This window comes from Cimex lectularius, unplaced genomic scaffold, assembly GCF_000648675.2.
Source record: "Cimex lectularius strain Harlan isolate CLEC.00 unplaced genomic scaffold, Clec_2.1 scaffold242, whole genome shotgun sequence".
NCBI lineage: Eukaryota > Metazoa > Arthropoda > Insecta > Hemiptera > Cimicidae > Cimex > Cimex lectularius.
Genome location: NW_019392935.1, coordinates 432,260 through 456,756, shown reverse-complemented (window position 1 = coordinate 456,756; position 24,497 = coordinate 432,260). Strand labels below are relative to the sequence as shown.

Sequence of the window (24,497 nt, the reverse complement as noted above, 5' to 3'; positions counted from 1 at the left end):
ACTGTTTTTTAAATAGGTTCACAGAAAATAGTCAAGTAGAGTTAAATCGGTTGACCGAGGTGGCAACAGTTCGGGCCATGAGGTCCTATCCACCTATCCCGGAAGTGACGATCCAAATAACGTCTCATCTACAAAGAATAGTGTGCGTGGCATTCATCAGCTTGACGTTGTTGCAGAAGAACATCATCTAACGGTGTTGGTACCTCCCTCAAAAAATTGAGGAATTGAACACCATTGAAAATATGAAGTTCACATCAAAGGTTGATACTGTGAACCACCTGATGATGACAAGGGTCCGAAATTCTCGGATTTTCCTCTGCCAACGTACGAAAATTCCAACGGTTTAGTATACCATTGGAGGTTAAATGGGATTCATGAATCCATAGGATGTATAGAAGAACGTTTTCTTTAGCCTCAAAATTCGACATTTGCATTTCGACATAGGCAAGGAACCTAGACGCCTGTCATAATCAGAGGTCCGAAGTCCCTGGAAAAGAGGAGAGCGATACGGCTTAAAATTGTAAGTCCGGAGTACATCTCTAATTTTATTTTTTGAAAAACCCAAAATCCTTGAAATCCTTCCAACGTTTCGGAGAAAGGAATTCATATTTTATCCAACATACAGTAAAATATTCAGCTCCTGGTCGAAATTACGCAGTCGGTTTTGGTCATGGAACAGCAACTGATCCGTAAAGGCTCATATTGCGAGCAACACGAGTAAAGCCGGGAACACACTTACCCGATGCAACGTTATGCGACGCTACCCGATGCTACGCGACGCAAATCCAAAGTCCAATTTTCCATAAGATTGTATTACCCTCGTGCACATCTGCCCGATGCTATGCAACGCTACTCTATCTACGCTCTGGGATCCCCACTGTCCAGATTTTCGTCGGGTAGCATCGAGTACAGTCAAAGACAAAAGAACCGGCCACTCATATTTTTATTCAAACTACATGTATTATTATCGTTATATTCATTACAACATACTTATTTTAATATAAACCAAATTAACCGAGATCAAAAATTCATTAGTTTGTATTTTTTTTTTAAATATTTGTAATGTTTTGGTAGAAAATTGATCAAAACACCCGAATACCATTTTTTGATATAATGAATTTAACTAAACAATTTATTACACGGTTTTGCTCATAAAATTTAACTAACAATTTATTTCATGGTTTTGCTCATAAAATTACACCATTTTCGACGAGTAGCATCAGAACAGGACACCCATATTTTTTGTATTTTATTTCAAACTATGTATATGTAATTTTGCCCTTATGTTAATTACAACATTCTCATTTTAATATAAACCAAATTAAACGAAATCAAAAATTCATGAGTTTTTATAAAAATTATTTAATTATGATGGTTAGGAAGAAAATTTATGAAAACACCGGAATAACTTTATTTAACATAATTAAATTTAACTAACGATTTATTCTTTTGCTCAAAATAGTGCATTAAGAACAAAAGAGCAGTTGCGATTGTGATACTGATTTGTGATACACGCTGTGTGACTACGTGGCGTGCGCTTAACGTCGGATAGTTGTGCACACCCTACCAAAAGTGGCAAGGAGTCGGGTAGCGTCGCATAGTGTTGCATCGGGTAAATGTGTTCCCGGCTTAAGTGTTTTGTGATGTACTCCGGGGCTATCTGAAAATTTCTGGGAGTCCAACCAGAATGAACGACGCGCAATACCACCACTTTCAATAAAACAATCGTACAACTAGCTGTTGATCGGAAAAATGTGCTCTTTGGTTGGTTCATTTTGAATGGAATACTAAATGTAACGAATAGGAACGAAATTAAAATTCATTTCCAGGAATTATGATTTGCTATTATAATGCAAGTTTGACACAATGAAGAATAAAATGAAGGGGGTTTATTACTTGAAAGCTCGACGAAGGAACTAAGGGGTTTTCTTTTTTTTTAAATTAGAATCCGTGATTTTTAATATCAAATCCATTTTCTTTTCTCGCAATTCCAAAATTCGAACCATCGCTTTGGAGTTCTTGACACCGATTTAGGCAACAGCCTGCTCAGGTGCTCACCTATTTGGACAGATTCACCACCAAGTCATATAATATCTTTAGCAACTTATATCACTAACATAACTATTAACTACTTTCAACAGCCTTTCTTAAAGAATTGTTTCGTTCCCGCTTTCTTAAGTTTTTTTTCAATATTTCAACCATCCTAACCCAAACTCAAGCCCTCTCAACTACCATACCTACTCGCCCTTAATCCGACAGGACATTAAATTCCAGCTTTTGGTTTTAACTTCAGGAAACAATTGAAGCTTTAAAAATAAAACAAATATTTGATTGTGTAACTTTATCACTCCAAGTTGCAACCAAAATTCATCGCGATTATTTCAACAACGGGTAAACTTCAAATTATTGTGTAAAATTAAATTTATTCTTACAATTTTGTTTAGTTAATATTTTGAACGGGCCCGTTATCGCTAGAAAGATAATTCATAAAAAGCCTTCTCTAAGGGCATTAAAAGATTAAGAATTTTCTTTCATCTGCCGTCCATGATAAACCCTTATTAAGGCCCGTCTAAAAACCTGTATAAACTTTGATCCATCCGAAATTACACAAAAGTTGCTCTTTATGAGGATATATTAATTAAAACTTATTACACCACCTCGATCATTCTGTCCCTTTAATGAAGAACATAGGAGGATGAACCGATCTAAGAACATTGAGATGTGTTTCCATTGTTCAAGCGAATGCCATAAAACAGGGAGGAAACCGGGGAGAAGTGAAAGAGACTTTCTACAACTTTGGATAGCAAGTGTCGGGAATAAAAAGCTCACTGTCCTTCCTGCAACTTCTTTTATCCTTGTCGACTTATCGAGATTTTAGCAGTCCGATTTAAACAGCAAAAGACAAGTGCTCACCTTCTCCCAACAGAAACATCTAGTTATTTTCTTAATGTTTAAACAGATAGGATGTAAAAGAAAAATTGTATATTATATACAGCAACAAAGTATGTGCATACTTCATTAGGGACTGTGAAAGAGCGGCTTAGCAAAGTAAGTTAAAATATTTCTTTTGCAAGAAACAAAATTAATATTTCTATTAACCCGTTCTCAAGAAAAAAAAACCTAAATACAAATTTTCGGGGAAAAATATTCCTCGGGTGTTGATGGAAAACTGATTTACCATTTTAATTCTTGAAGATTCTGGAGGGTTTTTAAGAACACATTTGCAACGTATTTTGTGATAGCATAAATTCAAATCCACTAATGTTGATTTTACATGTTAATGAAGCACCTCTTCACTCTGGCCCTCCTGCGTTGTAATCCGCATTGTACAACACGCGCGGGATTAAATGTGCCACCCCATTATGATTGAACTTTTGTCGGAGTTTGTCGAAAAAAATTCTCAATTTTCCAACTATCACATATGAATATTTTTGTGAATCCTGAAAGCCTAATCTTTTTTTCGATAGTTATCTTTCAAAGCATCTATAGACAAGTTCAAAAGACCACTGAAGTCCATATTTTTGGCTTGATGAATCTGAGTAGTCCTGTTCCGTTTAAAATCCATAAAATATCTTAAAACTATTTCAAGTCAATCAACGATTTTTCGAGAGTACACACTATGATGTTTTTCTTGTTCTACTCTAAAACATAACTATAAACATTACCCCTCAAAATATAAATTAGATATGAAAGAAAAATGGACTAGTTTGAAATTACAATCAAAACAAAAAAGGTTTCTAGTCATCTAATAACTAAATAAATAAGCTATAACTTATTTATTCACATTCCTGCAGGGTTTTATGGAAAATGATGCGAACCTTGTGGAAAATGGCCAAACCAAAAAGTAAATCTTTGTGATAGTTTTATGCTTTCGTAGTGCCTTCATTTCAGAAGGTTTACGATTGAGGTGCGCCCACCGCCTCCCTGCGGTTCACTAGCTAGTGATAATTTATTAAGGAACTGCTATTTACGAGGAGTAAACTTTTAATTAAATTTCCTCTAATGATTTTCTTTATAATCATTTAGAAATAGGCCAATTTTTAATGAATGACGTGAAAAATAAGACAAAACCAGTTTTAAAGAATTATCATGGATATTACATATCCGAGGATGGTTGTATATTTTAGTAACCCACTTTTATTGTTGAGGCAATATCTAACGTTTATTATATTTATATATTTAGTGAATATTTTTCTAGAAACTAAAACAGACGTGTGTTTTTATGCCGCCAACCGTGCTTAAGAATTTAAAAAAAATTTAAGAAGTAGATAAGAATTTGACTTCCTCGGCGAGGTTACTGCGGTCCCTGACATGTTCCCTGTCGACTTTCTCGTTTTGCTCTTCTAATAACAATCTTATGGTCAAATCTGATTAGGATCAATGATCAAAATCGTCTAATTAAATTCAAAATTTGCAAGACTTAACAAATATGCGTTCTAAATAAAAATCGCCCGATGGGTGCTTGAGTTGCTTGATCCCTACATCCGTCTGTCTCGCCCAGTCAAACCGCATTGTCCTACATCTCCATGAATCTCGGAATTGTTTATAAGAGAGACATAGAAGATGATTTTTTATCTTGTTGGGACGGATGTTATATTCCATCGACCTACTGATTACATCATTATGCCAAATCGAGGTTGTACCCAGGCAGAAAAAACTCACATTTATAAATGTATTTAGACAAACGTCATACAGAAGAAGAATTTAATTAGAAATATAAGTGAAAAAGACAGAATAAAATGATAATACTTGCGTGAATATGTAGTGTGACAGACATATGGTGGAATAATAAGAGTACTCCGTCAACTTTCATTTATGTTAGTTAATACTTAACTAGGGTATTACTTAATACGTAAGTAGGGGTATTCACGATGTTTGTGTTAACCCTGTTAAGCCTTAGGTCCTGTAGATCGAGAATAATGATGACGTGAGGCTCGTAAGAATCGGCTAGACATGGCTCGATCTAACAGGCCAAGGCCAATGTTAGATGTTAGATCGAAAATGTAGTCACATTGCTATCCGTTAGGGCGTGCGTAGGTTACCACATGGCAGCCATGAATGTAACCTAGACCTTAAGATACAGGTTAGGTATGTCGGCATGAATACTCAATTTTGGTTAGCACTTTTTCCGGTGCATAGATATTATTTTGGCTGGAAGGGTTGATTAATTTTCCTTTTTTTTATTTACTTCGGACAACTTACAATTTAACAAAAAAGAAAACCAAAACAAACAACAACCCTTCAAGGACTGTCACAGCTTTCTTTTTGGTTCTACTAATCGCTATGCGCAGTATTCCGAAATAAATTAACATTTAACATGCTTTCGGGGGCGTTCACGATCTTACTGGACATTTGTCTATTCGAGTTAACACGAGTCTTACAATTTTAGATTGTTTATTTCATATTATTATGGTATATATAGTATTGTGGACGTTACCAATCATACTGGTCTGCCTATACATCCTAAAACTATCGTGAATACCCCTAATATCGGCTTGATAATTTCGTAATGTGATGAAACACAAAAATTAAAATGCTGAACTTTTATAGGTTTGTCTGCATTGCGAACTTCACAATTTTCATTTTCTTCTGCATAATGGACAATTACTCATATTCACATCCGAACATTGGTGTCAAATACTTATTCAATTAACGTTGGTTATTTTATATATAGTACGTTTTCAATTTGTTGGGCCCTTTGACGTGAGTAAAAACGGTGTAATTGCGACCGTCAAGTTGTAAATCGTGCTACCTGCAACATGGCAGCCATGAATTTAACAGCTGTTTTTTGTTTACACGTATTTTTATTCTTAAATACCCAATAATTAAATCAAACTAATACATTTATTTTGTTAATTTCTGACCTGTCCTTATACTGTCATTCATAATAGATACATCCCCTTTCCTATAAAGTTGTAGGCTGTTAGACCTTAGGATACAAGTAAGGAATGTCGGCACGAATTGAAGCGTGTCATTTGTTAGTCCTTTTCGCGTGCATATATAGCATTTTGAATGAAAGAGTTGATTAATTTTTCTTTGTATTAACTTCTGGCATCTTGCAATTTTACACAAAAGAAAAGCAAAACAAACAACAAGACTTCAAGGACTGTTATAGGTTTATTTTTGGTTCTACCAATCGCCACGCGCAGCATTGCGGACAAATTAACGTTTAACATGCTAAGAAAAGAAGTGGGCGTTCACCATCTTTCTGGACATTTCTCTATTCAAGTTAACACGAGTTAACATCTTACAAACATCGTGAATTCCCATAACATATGTAAAGAGTGATGGAGCTATATCGAATACTCCTTCAACCTCTGATTGAATGGAATGTAAAGAACGTATTTAAGCGTGAGTGGATATAGTTTTTAAGAACTGATTGGGATGGAGCTGAAATGACCTAGCTGTAGCCCCTAGAGCCGAACCTCGGCCATTGGAGGTATTAAACCGAGGTTGGTGATTGTCGATGCCTGACGGTAATTTATTGTAAATTACAAAAACTGTAATTGCTGGTGAAGTGCGAGAAGTGATAGGCTCAAACGTGTGCAGATTTAGCTTATATAAATCAGTAAATCAATAAGGAATTTCCATAAACTCATGTTGTAAAATTGCGTGCCTTTATTTTTGAATTGCAATCTATTTTGATTTTTCGTTTCTCCTGGTTGAATATTTTCGACATCTTTCTGATTCCTAACATGCGATGGTCAAACAAATGATTTAATAATTTTCTCTGGGTTAAAATACAAATGTACGATTTCAATTGTTAGTCATATTTTTTAAATTATGTATACTTTTTTTTTCTCCAATGGAAACCAAAAACTGGAGGAATTCCCCTGAGCACTGCAGCTGTACAGCTTGTTGTACTTTATCCCTTGCTCCACTTTTGGGGGCTCGCAACACAAATGTGAATTTGTGCCGGTGTTCTTCCATCGAAGAAACTCATTTTTGAAGGGGGTTGGGTCAAAATTCAGGGTCGCTGAGATCCGGTCCCGCTCCTTCCATTGATGAGTGCCGTGTCAATTTCATTCAATTGCGGCCAACGGTCCCCTTAGGCGTCAGAAAAGTCCAGAGGCTACGGTGGGGATCGAACCCACGACCGCGGGATCTACTAACCAAGAGTCTGACGCCTTAACCACTCGGCTACCGCGGCCCCCCATGTATAATGACAATAGCACAAATTTTTGGGTTAACTGTTTTAATTATTTAAAAAAATTGTTTTTTCATTATAATTTTTTTGACATTATCAAATCCCGATGTCAAAACATCCAAAAAACTTTAAAACGTTCACCCCAATCCATTTTTCCATCAGCTTTCGTGCACAAACATTCCTAGAAATTTCAGAAATCCTTTGAAGCGTATTGGCCGTGAATCTTTTGAGAGATTGTCTCAATGCGAGAGACTGTCGTTGGTAAGTCAATCATAGTTGTAAAAATCATAATAAATAAATAAAAATTAAGAGTAAACAAAACCAAAAATAGTTGGCCGACCAGATTCAATGTAATTCTCCCTAGTTCTTTGAAAAGTTACATATATATTGGGGCCATCGTACAAATATACTGCCTTTAGGCGAAATAGGACTGTTTGCTGGGCATGGTGGACACAACACGATTCCTCCAGGGTTTGTTTCCTGTTAACATGTTTTTATTGTTGTTTTGAAGAATTTAGATTTTATTTATTTATTTATACGTTTATTCTTAATATTTTTACAAAACAAAATATTCATTACATAATAAACACAAGCATAGATATTTGCAACAATTATAAACTAAATAAAATTTAATCGACACTAGTTAAACAAATAAAAATTAGAAAAAAATAAATTTAATGGTAAAATTTGACTATTTGTTCTTGAAATCAATTGTGAAAATTAATAAATGAAAAGCAAAGATCAAGAAATAATAATTTATTAACGAAATTCAGAAATATAACATCTCAAGAGAGATGAAAGTACGAAACGTTTTAATCGTAATTATTTGCACATTGAATTTTACTGATTTTTCTCTAAATTGAAAAAATATTAAAATTGATTAATTACATTACATATTTTTAAAAATATCGAATTAATAGAAAAACATTTGTTTTTATTTCAATTAATTATTCTTTTTATATAAGGTCTTGACTGAGATGAAAAAGTTAGTGACACGAGCAGGACTCGAACCCACACTGTTAGTCACAATAGCTCAAGTCGTTATAGCAGCGGCGTATTGAGCTGAAAGTCGTGGGTTCGAATCCCGCTCGTGACCCTGACTTTTTCATCCTGATCAAGACCTTAGATGAAAAGAATAATTAATTGAAATAATTAATATGGTCAGTTACGACCGCTAAACATATATGGATTTGTTCTTATATTTAGTTTTATATTATTTTATCTCAAATTCTAAGAAGAATATTGTATGATATTTTAAAAAGTGAATTATTTTATATTTATAAAATCGTAAATGTGCGGGAATTTTACTTTACAGGCTCATATTTCATACCTCCTCCTAAGTTTTTTAATGCTTTAAAGAAATAGTCCATTTTAAATTAAAAAGCGTTAATTTGAATTTAAAGCGGGCTAATTTGAATTTAAAACTGTTAATTTGAAATTTAAAATTATAAATGAAAAGCAAAGATCAAGAGAACAATTGATTAGCCGCATTCAGAAATATAACATCTCAGGGCGAATGGAAATATGAAAAATTCTAATCGCATTTAATTGCATATTGTATTTTTATGATTTTTTGGCAAAATTGGAAAAAATCTAATACAATAATTTAATTACATCATTCTCAATATATCGCAAAATATGTTTATTTTGGACGATCTATTTGAAATGTTGTTACCTCTTCGAATGAAGTATTCATTCCTAATACGAATAGGGAGAGTAGCAAACAATGTCCTGCATGATCTGGTTAACCCTTTTTATTTGATTTTTTTTATTACGAAAAAATGAAAAACGATGAATTTCATAGATTCGTATCACTTCAAAAACTTCATTGTGTTTCAATTCAAATGTTGCGACTTTCAAACAAGCGTTACCAAAGAGGCCACGAAAATTATTATGAAAGGACGAAAAGGCGAAAGGGCCGAAGAAGGCAGGGCAGTACCGTGTAATTTCCGCCCCTCGAAGATGACAACCCCTCCTGCAAATGAGAACCGAAATTATATCAAATCCGTAATTGAATAATTTTATTATTTTACATTTACCCCTAGTCGGGATCATGAAACCAGGAGGCCTTTTATCCTCTCCTAACAGCTCTTTTCATCTTGTTAATTGTCCTTGCATTTAATAATTCAATATCTACTTAGATAATAATAATAATTGGGAGCGTCGGTGGCCACAACGGTTTAGGCGTTGACACAGCGCTCATCACTGTAAGGTAAAGGTCGCGAGTTCGAATCCAGCGGCACTGTATTCGAACCCGACATACTTACAAATGGGCTTTTTTTTTCAAAAACACCGGCACCCTGAGGGTGTATATGACCTCTGCTGTTGCGACCCACTAAAAAATAATAATAATTTTATGTTAAAAAAACGAATTAAAACTAGCCGATTTTTTTAAGTCTTACTTTTGATTGTGAGACAAAATAAAAAATCGTGTAGGTACATTTTTTTAATAATAGATTACAATTAATTAAGGTTTTTAGTTGAGATAGAAAAGCCAATGACACGAGCGGGATTCGAACCCACGATCTTTGGCTTGATACGCCGCTGCTCTACCACTTGAGCTATCGTGACCTCGATCTACTCGGACACCAACTTCCCATCTCAACGGCACCTTTGAATTTTCCCTCCTTTTTGCCATTTTTCATCTCAACTAAAAACCTTAATTAATTGTAATATATTAATTGGTCAAGCGGACCACGAAATTAGTGAATTTAATGATTATAGAAAAATGAAGTATACTTCACAAAGCTCTCCGTGGCCATTTCATTTGTCGTCGAGAATCCAACCCGATTACACGACATTTGAAAAATGGCAAAAAGAAGGGAAAATTCAAAAGGTTATATAATAAAATTACACATAAAACGGGATTCAAAAAGTGCACAAAAATAAGGCTTTTCCTTATCAAATTAACCTATTTAATTATATTCAATTAATTAAGGTTTTTAGTTGAGATAAAAAAGTCAGTGACACGAGCGGGATTCGAACCCACGACCTTCGGCTTGATACGCTCCTACTCTACCACTTGAGGTATCACTACTATGACGTGACGAAGTCACAACAGCTGGTAGAGTAGCGGCGTATCAAGCCGAAGGTAGTGGGTTCGAATCCCGCTCGTGACACTCAATTTTTTATCTCAACTAAAAACCTTAATTAATTGAATATAATTAAAAAGGTTAATTTGATAGGAAAAAGCCTTATATTTGTGCACCTTTTGAATCCCGTTTTATGTATAATTTTATTCTTTCAAATTAACCCTTTCTTTAAAGCAGTATAAAAAATAAACCGTGTAGTTGGTATGAACTATAATCATCTAAAATAAAATTCTAGTTTATTTGTGAATATTTTTTAAATAAAAAACAATCGAATTTTTGTAAGGTCATATGAAAATAAATGAAAATTAAAAACCAAATCAGATTAAATATTAAATTTTTTTTTAAATAAATAAGAAACTTTATTTAAATATCTCAAAATATACATAAATTTTACTCTACATGCTTGTCTTATTTTCAAATAGTCTTCTAAATTTTTTTAGTGCTTTGAAGAAAAGATTACTTTGAATAAAAAAACTATATTTCTTAACCATACATGGAGTTTGGCTAGGAAAATTGATGTTGAGTAGTTAAAATCAACTAAGCTGTTCGACAAATAAAAAATACATCAAATTAAATATTTTTCTGATTCCTCTTTAAGTTCATAGATAATCAAAGAGGAAGAATATTTGTGTTGAGTATTACGTTGAAAAATTTGAGTCCTGTTCCCGGCTTCGATTGAAATACAAAAAGTCGTTTTCCCTTTCAGCTCTTGTAAATGGAGAACAATAATTGCGTTGTGCTCAGGCAGAAAAGGCTATCGGCAGGATTAGGGCCGGTGTGCAGATCAAACAACTTGACTGATGTATCAACCCCTACTGGAAGAGGAGGAAGGGGAGAAAAATCTTCTAGGATCACTGATCGGGGCTTCCAACAACATTATGTCCCCCGACAAAGATGCTCTTTGTGTGCCCAGCTCATAGGGCTTAAATCACCGTCTTCTCCCCCCTTTTTCCAAGAGGCCCTATAGTAAATTTAGAAATGGCCCTTTCCTCCATCGGCAGCACCGGTTTAAACCGACAGTAAGAAATTTACCGATAGCCACGATCTGTAAAAGCCGGACGATCAACATCCAAGATGCATAGTATATTCAACATTTGCTGGCAAATCGATATTTGATTTTTTTTAAATTAACTTTCTGTTTAAGGCGTTCAAAAATACATAAAATTTTCATCTTTTTTAAGTAATGAATAAAAACGTTCAATGGAAACAAAAACTGCAACGCCTCAAAACGATAAAACACTGTTCGTAAGCCATCATACTGTGAAGAAATTAGTAAGCTGGACTTAACTTTTCATCTCCTAAGCTTTCTTCTAAAATCATATGGAAAAATAGTTCCACTTGAAAATATTTTTACATACATAATTCACTTTTATTCATAGTTATTGATTATTTGGAGATCGTGAGATGCAATCTGATGTGACGTAAGGTTTAGAAAAACATTTTCTTTATACTGTCAATGTTTCGAGTTTTATTGAGATCATCTTCAGGGCCTGGGATTTATAAACATTGTTTAAATTTGACAAATACATGTAGGATGTGGAAAAAAATGAATTCATATAATGCTAGAAATTTCAGATTCAATCAAAATATCTGTACGCACTCAAAGTATTTGTTTTCTGTGTAGATGTGTCATTATTGTCTGTCGTGTTGTGTATGATATATTGATGTTTTATGTTTATATACGTTGCATTTTAAATCTAATTATTAACGTGTTAATGATTATTCCGAGATCGGGAGATGCGGTCTGGTGAGAGGAAGGTTTTAGAAAAACATTTTCTTTATCGTGCCAACGTTTCGACCTTTATTGTGATCATCTTCAGGGCCTGGGATGTATAAACATTGTTGAAATTATACAAATGTATGTAGGAAGTGATTGTTTTTATTATTACATTTATTTGGTATTTACAACTATTGGTTGTCCGGAAAATAATGCAGGATTTTAAGTTTTCATTAAAAAAAATCTATATAAAATATTCTGTTTACGTTTACAGGATTACTCATTTGTATGAATGTCAACACTTATTAATCCTCTTCCAAATGATATTGTTTGTTTACCTCTGTAGCATTCCGCTACTTGGAAATAATTCAGTCATCCTTATAATGTCAAAGCGAGAATTTCGTACGATTTTCTTTTACGAGTTTAAACTCGGCCGAAGCGGAGCCCAAACGGCTAGAAACATTAACCAAGTCTGGGGCGAGGGTTGTGTTAATGAGTGCACTGTGCAAAGGTGGTTTAAAAAATTTCGGGAGGGAGATTTCAGCCTTGAAGATGAAGAAGGTCGTGGAAGGCCTTCCTCTCTTAATGATGATGTTCTGCGATCAGTGGTGGAAGAAAACCCCAAAACAACTGTTCGAGAACTTGCAGAGCAACTCAAAGTCAGTAAAACGACCGTCGCTGACCACCTCAAGGCGATTGGAAAAGTGAAAAAACTCGAAAATTGGGTTCCACACTCATTAAACGATCGCCAAAAAAATCAGCGCTTTGATGTTTGTGCATCACTTCTTTGTCGAAACAAAAATGACCCATTTCTGGCCAGAATTGTTACATGTGACGAAAAGTGGATTCTCTACGATAACACTAGACGTTCTGGACAGTGGCTCGACAAAGGAGAAGCTCCAATACATTTTCCAAAGCCCCCAACTCATCAAAAAAAGGTAATGGTTACGGTATGGTGGGCTTCATTTGGTTTAATACACTACAGCTTCTTAAATCCTGGCGAAACCATCAATGCTGAATCATACTGTAACCAAATTAATACCATGCATCAGAAATTGGCAGTAATGAAGCCCTCTTTGGTCAATCGGAAAGGGCCCATTTTGTTGCATGACAACGCTCGACCACATGTGTCACGTGTAACGTCACAAAAATTATTGGAGCTTGGCTATGAAACTTTGCCTCACCCACCCTACTCTCCGGACCTCTCGCCTACTGACTACCATTTTTTTAGACACCTGGACCACTACTTACAACACATAATATTCAAAAATCAAACGGAACTGGAAAATGCATTTATTGACTTTATCAATTCTAAAAATTCTGAATTCTACTCAGACGGAATTAATAAGTTACCAACACGTTGGGAGAAATGTATTGAGAGTATGGGAAATTATTTTGATTAAAGAACATTGCTTTAAAGTAACTAGTTTCTTTTTTTTTGTTTAATACCAAAATCCTGCATTATTTTCCGGACAACCCAATACAAGTGATGTATTAAGTAAATATGTTCGTACATGTTGAATTATCATTTGAGCCTCTTGTAGGAGAATTTGCCCAGTGGTAACACTCCTTCACACTGATATGTTGTTCAGTCTTCACACAATGAGAAATCTCGGGGCCGCTTTCGCTTCAATCGTCTTGGATTTAATTTAATATAACTGTTTTGAAGTACTATGACCAGCATTTAATGAGGAGAAATTTTACAAACATAATCACACTGCAACTGTAAGCCAACATAGTTTTTATCATTTGAAGATCGTGAGATTCCGTCTGGAGTGACGTAGTTATAGAAAAACTTTCTCTATCGTGCCAACGTTTCGGTCTTTATTGAGATCATCTTCAGGGCCTATAAAACAATTCACACACTTTTTTTCCACACCAATAACAAATAAATCTGATGTAATTTACAAAATCAATATTTTAAATTGTCCGGCAACTTACATCGGTATTACCTCCCAATATCGGGATAATAGGGTAAAGCAACATATGTATGATTGGAAAAAACACAAACAAAATCATACTACAATGGTTACCCACAATTTTGAACACCAACACAATTTCTCTCACATCTCACGATCTCCAAATAATCATTAACTAACAGTTTAGTCATAAATTATGTTAACAATCAGACTCCAACAAAATTATCAATCGTAAATTGCAAAATCAACTATGCAATAAATTATTAATTTTTTCGTCTTCTCCCAAACAAGAGGGTTTGCAAAAGTGAACTGGGGACTAACCCCTAATTCTATAATAGAAATATTATCGAACAAAGCCAAGGTACTTCTTAATCTACATAAAGGCCTACAGGACATCTTCACACGCATTGCATGTCATCGCTTACGTTAGAAATCATCAAATAGGCAAATAAAAGACGGAAAGTCGATTATCGTGGCTAAAATTTTCCAATAGGAATAGAAGAGTTGTAGCCTACGAAATTTTCATATGCCCTCTTGTCAAAATAAAGAAATGGAAAACTAAAAGCCTCGATTCCCAAAAAACTGGCCACCTGGCTTGAACGTATTGACAAAAGAAACGACTTGTTTCAGGGCTTATAAATTGCAGAACTATTGCTTAGCGCGAACAGGGTAATGTTTAGGTATTATTCTATTTATTTTAGCATTTATTTATTTATTTTTCTATTAACAATAATAATAATAATAATAATTTAAATTCATTAATTTCGTGGTCCGTTGACCAATTAATATATTACAATTAATCAAGGTTTTTAATTGAGATAAAAAGTCAATGGCACGAGCGGGATTCGAACCCACGATCTTCGGCTAGATACGCCGCTGCTCTACCACTTGAGCTATCGTGACCTCGATCCACTCGGACACCAACTTCCTATGTCAACCCCACCTTTTGTGTTTTCCCTCCTTTTTGCCATTTTTCGAATCCCGCTCGTGACATTGATTTTTTATCTCAATTAAAAACCTTAATTAATTGTAATAATAATAATAATATACTTTTATTGCAAAAAAAGGAACGGTATAAACATTACATAATATATAATTTAAAGTAAATTTACGGCATGGAGGGTCCGTCTGGCGGAGGTCGATTTACATTTGACTTAAATTTTTCGTCGACACAGAGAAAAAAGTACAAAAAAAAATTAATCCTTAAATAAATATTACAATTGATAATTTAATTTTTAATAATTACATTAATTACTAACATACATTATAAAACATAATTTTTGTTCTTCGTTTAATTTACAATAAGTATAGATATATAAATTATTTGAGCCAGCAATTTAGAATGACAAAGCTTTAAAATATTTAAAAATTAAATTCTAATATTAATTCCTGGCGACAGTGCCAAGCGTGGCGAGCACATTTGATTAAATTTTAATCATTAAGCAGTAAGTCAATAACCTGTGTCTCATTTGATTTAGCAAAATTTAGATGGAGAAGCCGAATCTCCGATAGGATAGTGCATTTTGCAATAAAATGCACTATGTCTTCTTTAATCTGGTCATTGCATAATGAACAAATTACATTTTCTACAGCCCGAAAAGTTGCACCCTTGAGATAAAGCATATCTCCTCTGATTTTGAATACCACCTTAACTCGACCAATAACAAACCTTAAGACCTGTCCTTAGATAGGTTAAACATATTAAAATCATCTTGGTAAATTTCCTTATAGAATAAAAAACGCGAGGTTGATCTGACCTGTTCACGAAGTTCTTCACTGAAATTGACACTCAGTTTTGTTATAATTTCCTTAAACTGCAAAGGCCAGTCATTCAAGTATTTATAGAAAGAAAATGATGAGTCACATGATAGATCTCTACACAAGCTATTCCAACGTTCAAACCGCAATGCACCACGACTAACGACTTCCAGGGCTACTATTTTGGAAAGATAGTAAGATCGCTTCTCGGCCTTTTGGCTAAGATCAAAGTGTAGTATCTGTTCTTATTTTTCTATTTGTCTACTTAATTTTGTACGAGATGCTTTTATCGCAGAATTGTACGTTTACTAATCACCACACATACTCCTAGGGTTGCTGGGCACCCCTGGGCGACCGGTAAGCCTAGTACCTTAGTAATAGGCAGGTACGAACGAAAAATAAACCCTCAATCTTGACGAAGGGAAGACAGGGAAGAATGCCTAAGATCATACTTTTGGCGAGACATGTAGATTCGATGCTAATCTATAAACTTATACTTGTACCTAATCTAATACTTTAAAATGTGACCACATTAATATTTTATCTATGGATTTATTTGAACACATTGATTTGTTTCAAAAAATTTCATAGAATAAATAATTTATATGATATAAAATAATAACATACTTAAAAGCGTAAAATCAGCTAAATTATGTGCAATTATGTTGAATAATACGATATATTTGAGCATATAATACAAAGTAATTAAAATAAATGGCTGGTCGACTAAACAAAATGTCACCAAGATGTTGGAGGGAGATTTTTTTTTCAAGAAAGCTGCACACAATTCCCTAATTGAATGTTTTGATTGATGTGCGATGTTGGCCACGCAAACTTTAGATTTTTACCTACGTTTAAATATCAGCATAACCGAACCATACAGCCTTCCGTGTTATGTCAGCAATCAGATGTTGATCACTTTCCGTGGCTTTGCTAAATATAAAATAAGAATAACGCTTTATTAAGAATTTCTTTTACTCAAAGTCTCTTAAAAGAGTTGAAATTTTAATTAGCCTAATTCTTGGAAAGTTCGCCAAAACGGTTAAAAGTTTATAAGTTTTTAAATTGAGCTTGAAAAAGTTCAAATTTAAGGGAAAAAATTACCAGTTATCTCAAACCCTCAAAGAATCTAAAACAAACTTGACTGGGTAAAAAAAAATATTCTCCAGGCTAAAAGAACTGAAAGATTAACTCCAAAATAGTCTTCTGTTTCGACTCTTTTGCATATCTTCATAAATGTACAAAAAGCGTGCATGTCCTGATGAGCTAACCTAGAATTTAAATTGAAAGTGATTCGAGTCGACTGTGATGTCGGCGAGTGCTTTAATCGATCAATGATGCAATCAGGATTGAAGAGCAATAATGTTATCCCGAGTGGATTCAATTGCACCTGGCTCTCAAGAAGTTCATTAATGGCCATTTAACGCATTCATGTTAAATTACGCTAAAATGCCAGAGAGTAGACGAATTATATGGATTGTCAATTGATATATTAACTTTTACAACGTCATCAATTTTATGCTTTCATGTCTCATTGCCATTACTATATTCACAAACATTGACAGATAATAGATTTTTTAAAAACACCCTATTCAAAAATAATAAAATATATAGCTGGTCATAAAATTAAATATTATCTTTATGAAAGGTATTGGCCGAGATAAAAAATGTCAGTGTCACGAGCGAGATTCGAACCCACGACCTTCGGCTAAATAAGCCGCTGCTCTAACCACTTGAGCTTTCGTGACCTCGATCCACTCGGACACCAACTTCCCATCTCAACCCCACCTTTGAATTTTCCCTCCTTTTTGACATTTTTCAAATATCGTGTAATCTATTCGATTCTCGGCGACAAATGAAATGGCCACGGAGAGCTTGAGTGAAGACATGCTTCATTTTTACTTATTAAATTCATTAGAGTTTCTTGTCCGATTGACCAAATAACTTCTTTTCAATTAGTTAATCTTTGTGAAAAGTATTGGTTGACCTAATAAATTCAGTGTCACGAGCGGGATTCGAACCCACGAACTCTAATGAATTTAATCAACGTCACACAAAATACAAAAAAGTAAGACCAAATCATTTACATACGAAAGTGTTGATACCAGCAAATTGATTACTTCTAAGGGGTAATAAATTATAAAAACGTGCAGAAAGTGTTGTTCATATAGTTTTCGATTCAATCTACCACATTTCATCTTCTTGTTTTTGTTTATTTCATAATATTCCCTGTTTATCTGAATGGTAGTTCAGGTTGTAATTTAACAAACGAACAATGTACTTTACATGGTCCAATGTATATGTGAAAAATTATGCGCATATTTCAATGGGTAACGATGTAGGAAAGTATGTTAAAATATTTCTTTGGCAAGAAACAAAGTTGATGTTCGTTTCCCTCAATCCAAGAAAGCTCTGATTTAATATAACCCATGTGACATATAAATTGTCATAAATTTGAAACGAGTCACCGTACCATCTTCTAAATCGCGGGGAATCGCTGGCAGTGTATACAGGTTGCATGCTGATCTATGAAAAGTTAATGACACGTCCTTCATTTGCGATTTTTCCATAGACTAGCGCGGAATCGCACGAAAGTTAAACAGGATGCAGACTGATTCATGCAAGTCAATGTCAGCTATTATATTTGAGATTTCAGCTTCTAATCGCGCATCATCGGACGGCATCTCTTGAAATGTAAACAGGTTCTACGATCAACTATGGAAAGTAATTGACAGCACCATTCTTCGCTATTTCAGTTCCTAATCGCTCTGAATCGCACGGCATCGCTTGAAGTGTAAAAAGGTCGCACGCTGTTCCACGTAAAGTCAATGACAGCTCCTTTCTTTGCAATTTCAGTTTCGAATCGCGTGGAATCTCTTTAGCCTTGTTCTTTTTCTATCAGTACTCGTATCTATAATTATTCGGAAATCGTGAGATGCGATCCGGTGTGACGTACGTTTTAGAAAAACATTTTCTTTATCGTGCCAACCATTCGATCTTTATTGAGATCATCTTCAGGACCTATGTGTAAAATGTGGAAAAATGAATTTATACAACGCTAGAACTGTTGTATTGTACATCTTATATGTATTTGTATAATTTAAACAATGTTTATAAATCCCAGGCCCTGAAGATGATGTCAATAAAGATCGAAACGTTTGCATGATAAAGAAAACGTTTTTCTGAAACCTACATCACACCAGAACGCATCTCACGATTTCTGAATATTCAGTTGTGTTATATGTTTTGTATGATGTGGTGATGATATACGCTAATATCATTTATTAAATTCAATATCGATAACATACATCATCATCACATCATACAAACTTCCTTCCCAACTCCTTCGAAATCCAACGTATATAGACATAAAACATCAATATCTCAACACGACACACAATAATGACATATCAACACAGAAAACAAACTTTTAGAGTGAGTACGAATACTTTGATTGATTCTAAAGTTTCTAGCATTGTATAAATTCATATTTTTCACATCTTATCGGGTTGTCCGGAAAATAATGCAGGATTTTAAGTTTTCATTAAAAAAAATCTATATAAAATATTCTGTTTACGTTTACAGGATTACTCATTTGTATGAATGTCAACACTTATTAATCCTCTTCCAAATGATATTGTTTGTTTACCTCTGTAGCATTCCGCTACTTGGAAATAATTCAGTCATCCTTATAATGTCAAAGCGAGAATTTCGTACGATTTTCTTTTACGAGTTTAAACTCGGCCGAAGCGGAGCCCAAACGGCTAGAAACATTAACCAAGTCTGGGGCGAGGGTTGTGTTAATGAGTGCACTGTGCAAAGGTGGTTTAAAAAATTTCGGGAGGGAGATTTCAGCCTTGAAGATGAAGAAGGTCGTGGAAGGCCTTCCTCTCTTAATGATGATGTTCTGCGATCAGTGGTGGAAGAAAACCCCAAAACAACTGTTCGAGAACTTGCAGAGCAACTCAAAGTCAGTAAAACGACCGTCGCTGACCACCTCAAGGCGATTGGAAAAGTGAAAAAACTCGAAAATTGGGTTCCACACTCATTAAACGATCGCCAAAAAAATCAGCGCTTTGATGTTTGTGCATCACTTCTTTGTCGAAACAAAAATGACCCATTTCTGGCCAGAATTGTTACATGTGACGAAAAGTGGATTCTCTACGATAACACTAGACGTTCTGGACAGTGGCTCGACAAAGGAGAAGCTCCAATACATTTTCCAAAGCCCCCAACTCATCAAAAAAAGGTAATGGTTACGGTATGGTGGGCTTCATTTGGTTTAATACACTACAGCTTCTTAAATCCTGGCGAAACCATCAATGCTGAATCATACTGTAACCAAATTAATACCATGCATCAGAAATTGGCAGTAATGAAGCCCTCTTTGGTCAATCGGAAAGGGCCCATTTTGTTGCATGACAACGCTCGACCACATGTGTCACGTGTAACGTCACAAAAATTATTGGAGCTTGGCTATGAAACTTTGCCTCACCCACCCTACTCTCCGGACCTCTCGCCTACTGACTACCATTTTTTTAGACACCTGGACCACTACTTACAACACATAATATTCAAAAATCAAACGGAACTGGAAAATGCATTTATTGACTTTATCAATTCTAAAAATTCTGAATTCTACTCAGACGGAATTAATAAGTTACCAACACGTTGGGAGAAATGTATTGAGAGTATGGGAAATTATTTTGATTAAAGAACATTGCTTTAAAGTAACTAGTTTCTTTTTTTTTTGTTTAATACCAAAATCCTGCATTATTTTCCGGACAACCCAATAGTTTAAAAACGATCTAAAAAAACGTTCAAAGTTGCATTTGATTTGTCAATTTATAAGATGGAATTTTTGTTGAATATGCGAAGATAGACTGTTTTTGGGCACGTGAATTAGCTGAAATCACGAGCCGATCAGAACATTATTGTTAGCATATTTCTTAATAACTCTTCATTCTTGGGAATGCCCTCTGGGAACAGGCCTCGCCGAGAGGGGTCCTTCGAACCTTATTTAAGGCAAGGCTGTGAACCTCGGATTTATTAGATCGCCCTATGAATATTGCGATCGTTTTCAAGGGGCTTCCAACCCGTTCCCCAGCGATCAATCGATCCAAACCTTTTCAAGCTTGCTCAGGGAAATCCCCCAATTTTGATAAAACTTTCTCCTACCTTATGAACGTATCAATCGGGCGGGTAATGGGTGAAAAAATGGTGAAAGTTTTGCAGCTGCGATGAGGAATTTCATCCATAATAATACACGCATAATCCGAAAGCAAACTGGGTCCGCTAACATGACGACGTGATCATTTATATAAAATTCGTTGTCTTTGATGATTTTCAGACGTCAAAATAGAAGAACGATTGAAACGAAAAACAAGGTATTAAAACTACTTTAAGTTAAAAAGTGACAACAGTTTTTCCCCATTCCCTTTACATACTTTCTTCCCCTTTCGCCATACATAGAAAATACTTTTTCTCAAATAGCTTTATTTTTTTAGTTTGTACGCGTCAAATCAAAAGGACACAATGACGATTATTAAACCTTTTTCCATAATTTTCTAATAAATTTTTTTTTTTTTTTTTTTTTACTTTGCCCTNTATTTCCGTCAACAGGTAGTCACATTTAGCCTTAGGAGAAAAATTATGGATTTGAGAAACCGAGCTTTTGCTATCTGTCAATATACAAAACTCAGTTCCTTCTATTGTGGCAATATAATCCAAGGCTTTTAACAAAGCATACATTTCTGCGGAGAATATAGACATCATTGAAGGAAGCGTAATTTTACTACAGAATTTCTATTGTAGACGTGTAGGGTCGTAAATAGCACATCCGACATTGCCACTTATTATCGAACCATCCGTAAAAATCAAGCGGCTGTTGGGAAGTCGTTGATTCACTTCCTCTATAAATAGTAAATTTGCAATATGCGGGGGATATTCAGCATAATCTTGTAAATAAAGTGTACTTAGAGTACTAGTAGCTAATAAATATGAAACACGAATTGAACTGATTTCGGCTTACTTCATGTCAACAATTAATATCTTTGCAGTACAAGTTGTTTTTCTACACATACTAACAATCGGGGAAGTAGATAAAGAAAAGGGATGAAAGGATGCTCTAACAGACGCAAATCGTTATATTGCCGAGCTTTCGGTGATCATATCTCGATCATCATAATGGTGATATAATCACCGAAAGTTCGGCAATAAAACGATTTGCGTTTTTAGACCATCCTTTTATACCCTTTTTTTTATCTATTATCATAAAACGTATACAATAAAATCGTAAAAGATTTGTTTTTTATTTTATTCGTGATTTATCTAATATCTATTCACATTTATTTATAGTCGGCACATTTACTATAGCAAAGTTCAAAATTGAGTTGTTTTTTACAAGAAAATTCGTTGAATAAATGGTCGAATTATTGAAAAAAAAATGAAATAGAAAAATCGGGCGTTGGTTGAAATCGTATTGTTCGTCTAATTTTCATTTCTGGACTGGTTGAAAAAATACTGTACTAATGTCGTGTACCATAATAGTTGAGTCTGAAAGTTCGACTAGTTTTGTCTCCGAAACAGTTCCTTTTGCACTCAACCATCCATCTCTTTTATTGGTGGAGAGAAATAAATTGGAAGTTTGAGACATAGCCTTCTGGTTAAAGGTACAAAAAGCGATTACAGAAGCTTTTTTTTTGCTTTTTATTGTATAATATTACAACTACCTGCATTTTGGTATCTAGTAATAATGTATGAATTAAATCATTAAGAAAACAAGAGTGGAGAAACTACCCACTGGTAGTACTCCTAACTATTCTTTATCAATTGTCACTGGATAGAAGATCCCGTGGCCATCGTATTTTTAGTCGGCGAAGAGGGTTGGAAGGAATTCGTCGGGATGAGAGGATTTGAATTTGAGTATTTATAGTGTTTGGGAGGTTTGTGAAAAATTTTTGGTAACGGGAGTGGATTACATCTTGGACAAAAGGAATATTTAGCTCTTTATGGGTAGTGTCGTTGGACACATAAAAGGGAGCATTAAGGATTTTTCTGAGGATGATGGATTGGGCTCTTTGGATGCGTAGGATATTGGAATGTTTGGCTGAACCCCACACTTCCAGTCCATAAGTCCATATTGGCTTCACTAGGGTGATATAAAATAGTCTTTTGTTTAAGAGAGGTAGGTTAGAACGTCTGTCAAGAAGTCGTGAAAGTGCTCTGTAACGTTTCATAACTTCTTGCCGTTTCAGTCGTGTGTGGGGATTCCACGTCAGACGTTTGTCAATGTATAGTCCTAGGTAGTGCACCTTGTCCGCAATTGGGAGAGGTATTTGATTGAAGTAGACTGGAGGAGGGATCTTTTGCGGAGGGTGAAGGTTATGTGGGTGGATTTTTCTGGGTTGAATTTAAGTCTTTTTTTTACACTATGATTCCAGTAGTGTGAGGTGTTCTTGAAGGTTTCGAGTGGAAATGACTGGATCAGAATTGCTTGAAAGGATCGCTGAATCGTCTGCAAAGGTTACAGTGGTAGTTTGAGGATGGGATGGGAGGTCTGCCGTGTACACTTGGTACAGTACGGGCGCCAGAATACTGCCCTGCGGAACACCAAGGAGAAGGTGGTTTGGGGAAGACGCCGATCCTTCAATGACTCGGAAGTACTGGTCAGTGAGGTAGCTTCGAAGGATAAGGTAATAGGTAACAGAGGCATTCGAATGTTATTACCCATCCATTTTTGTTGATTATTTGTATCCATGTGCTTCACTGTTTTCTAAATTAAGAAGCCTCAACGATTTTATAGATTCCGTCTATTCTAGCTGGTTTACATTCTACTCATCATTTTACGTATTTTTAATTTATTTTTCATATAAATTTATATTTATTTCTTCGTAATCCGAGTCGTCATCAAAATTAATAATTTTCAACGTTCAGTTAGTAGAGAAAAGTACATAAAGATCGTCCGATCTATGAACCGCAAACTGATTGATGAAATGTAAACAGGCCACACGCCGATCAATGAAGTGTAACTTACTGCTGTTTTATTTCTAGTGCACCATCTACACGCTCGGAATCACACTATCGCTGAAAGTGTAAACAAGTACCTGATCCATGCAAAGCCAATGGCGCCTCCTTTGTCTGCGATTTCTTCCAGAATTCGCGCGGTATCGCTCGAAGTGTAAACAGGTAGCACGAAGATCCATGAAAAGTCAATGATAGCGCTTTTCTGTTGCGATTTCGTTTTCGACTCGTGTGGCATAGGGCGGATCGCTTGAAGTGTGCGGTTGAACGATGATTCATCCAAATCCAATGGCATCTTCTTTGTTTGCGATTTCGTTTTCTACTCGCGCGGCATTGCTCGAAGTGTAAATAGGTAGCACGAAGATCCATGAAACGTCAATGATAGCTCTTTTCTGTTGCGATTTCGTTTTGTACACGCGTGGCATCTCACGGCATCGCCTGAAGAGTGCGGTTGAATGATGATTCATGCAAAGCCAATGGCAGCTCCTTTCTTTGCAATTTCTTTTGTACTTGCGCAGTATCGCACGGCATCGCTAGTAATGTAGAGAGGTTGAACGATGATCCATCCAAAACCAATGACATCTTCTTTGTTTGCGATTTCGTTGTCTACTCGAGCGGCATTGCTCAAAGTGTAAACAGGTTGCACGCTGATCCACAGAAAGTCAATGGCAGCTCCTTTCTTTGCGATTTCTTCTAGCACTGGAGCGGTATCGCTCGAAGTTTAAACAGGTAGCACGAAGATCCATGAAACGTCAAATGATAGCTCTTTTCTGTTGCGATTTCGTTTTGTACACGCGTGGCATAGGGCGGATCGCTTGAAGTGTGCGGTTGAACGATGATTC

General features: G+C 35.2%; 1 protein-coding gene and 1 pseudogene across 2 annotated transcripts in view; both read left to right on the top strand.

The window, feature by feature from the left end:
* Positions 1 to 24,497, top strand: part of LOC106671210 (hemicentin-1-like) — a 283,989-nt gene that overhangs the window by 94,430 nt on the left and 165,062 nt on the right. The window lies entirely within an intron of this gene.
* LOC112127879 lies at positions 15,833 to 15,999 on the top strand (annotated as a pseudogene).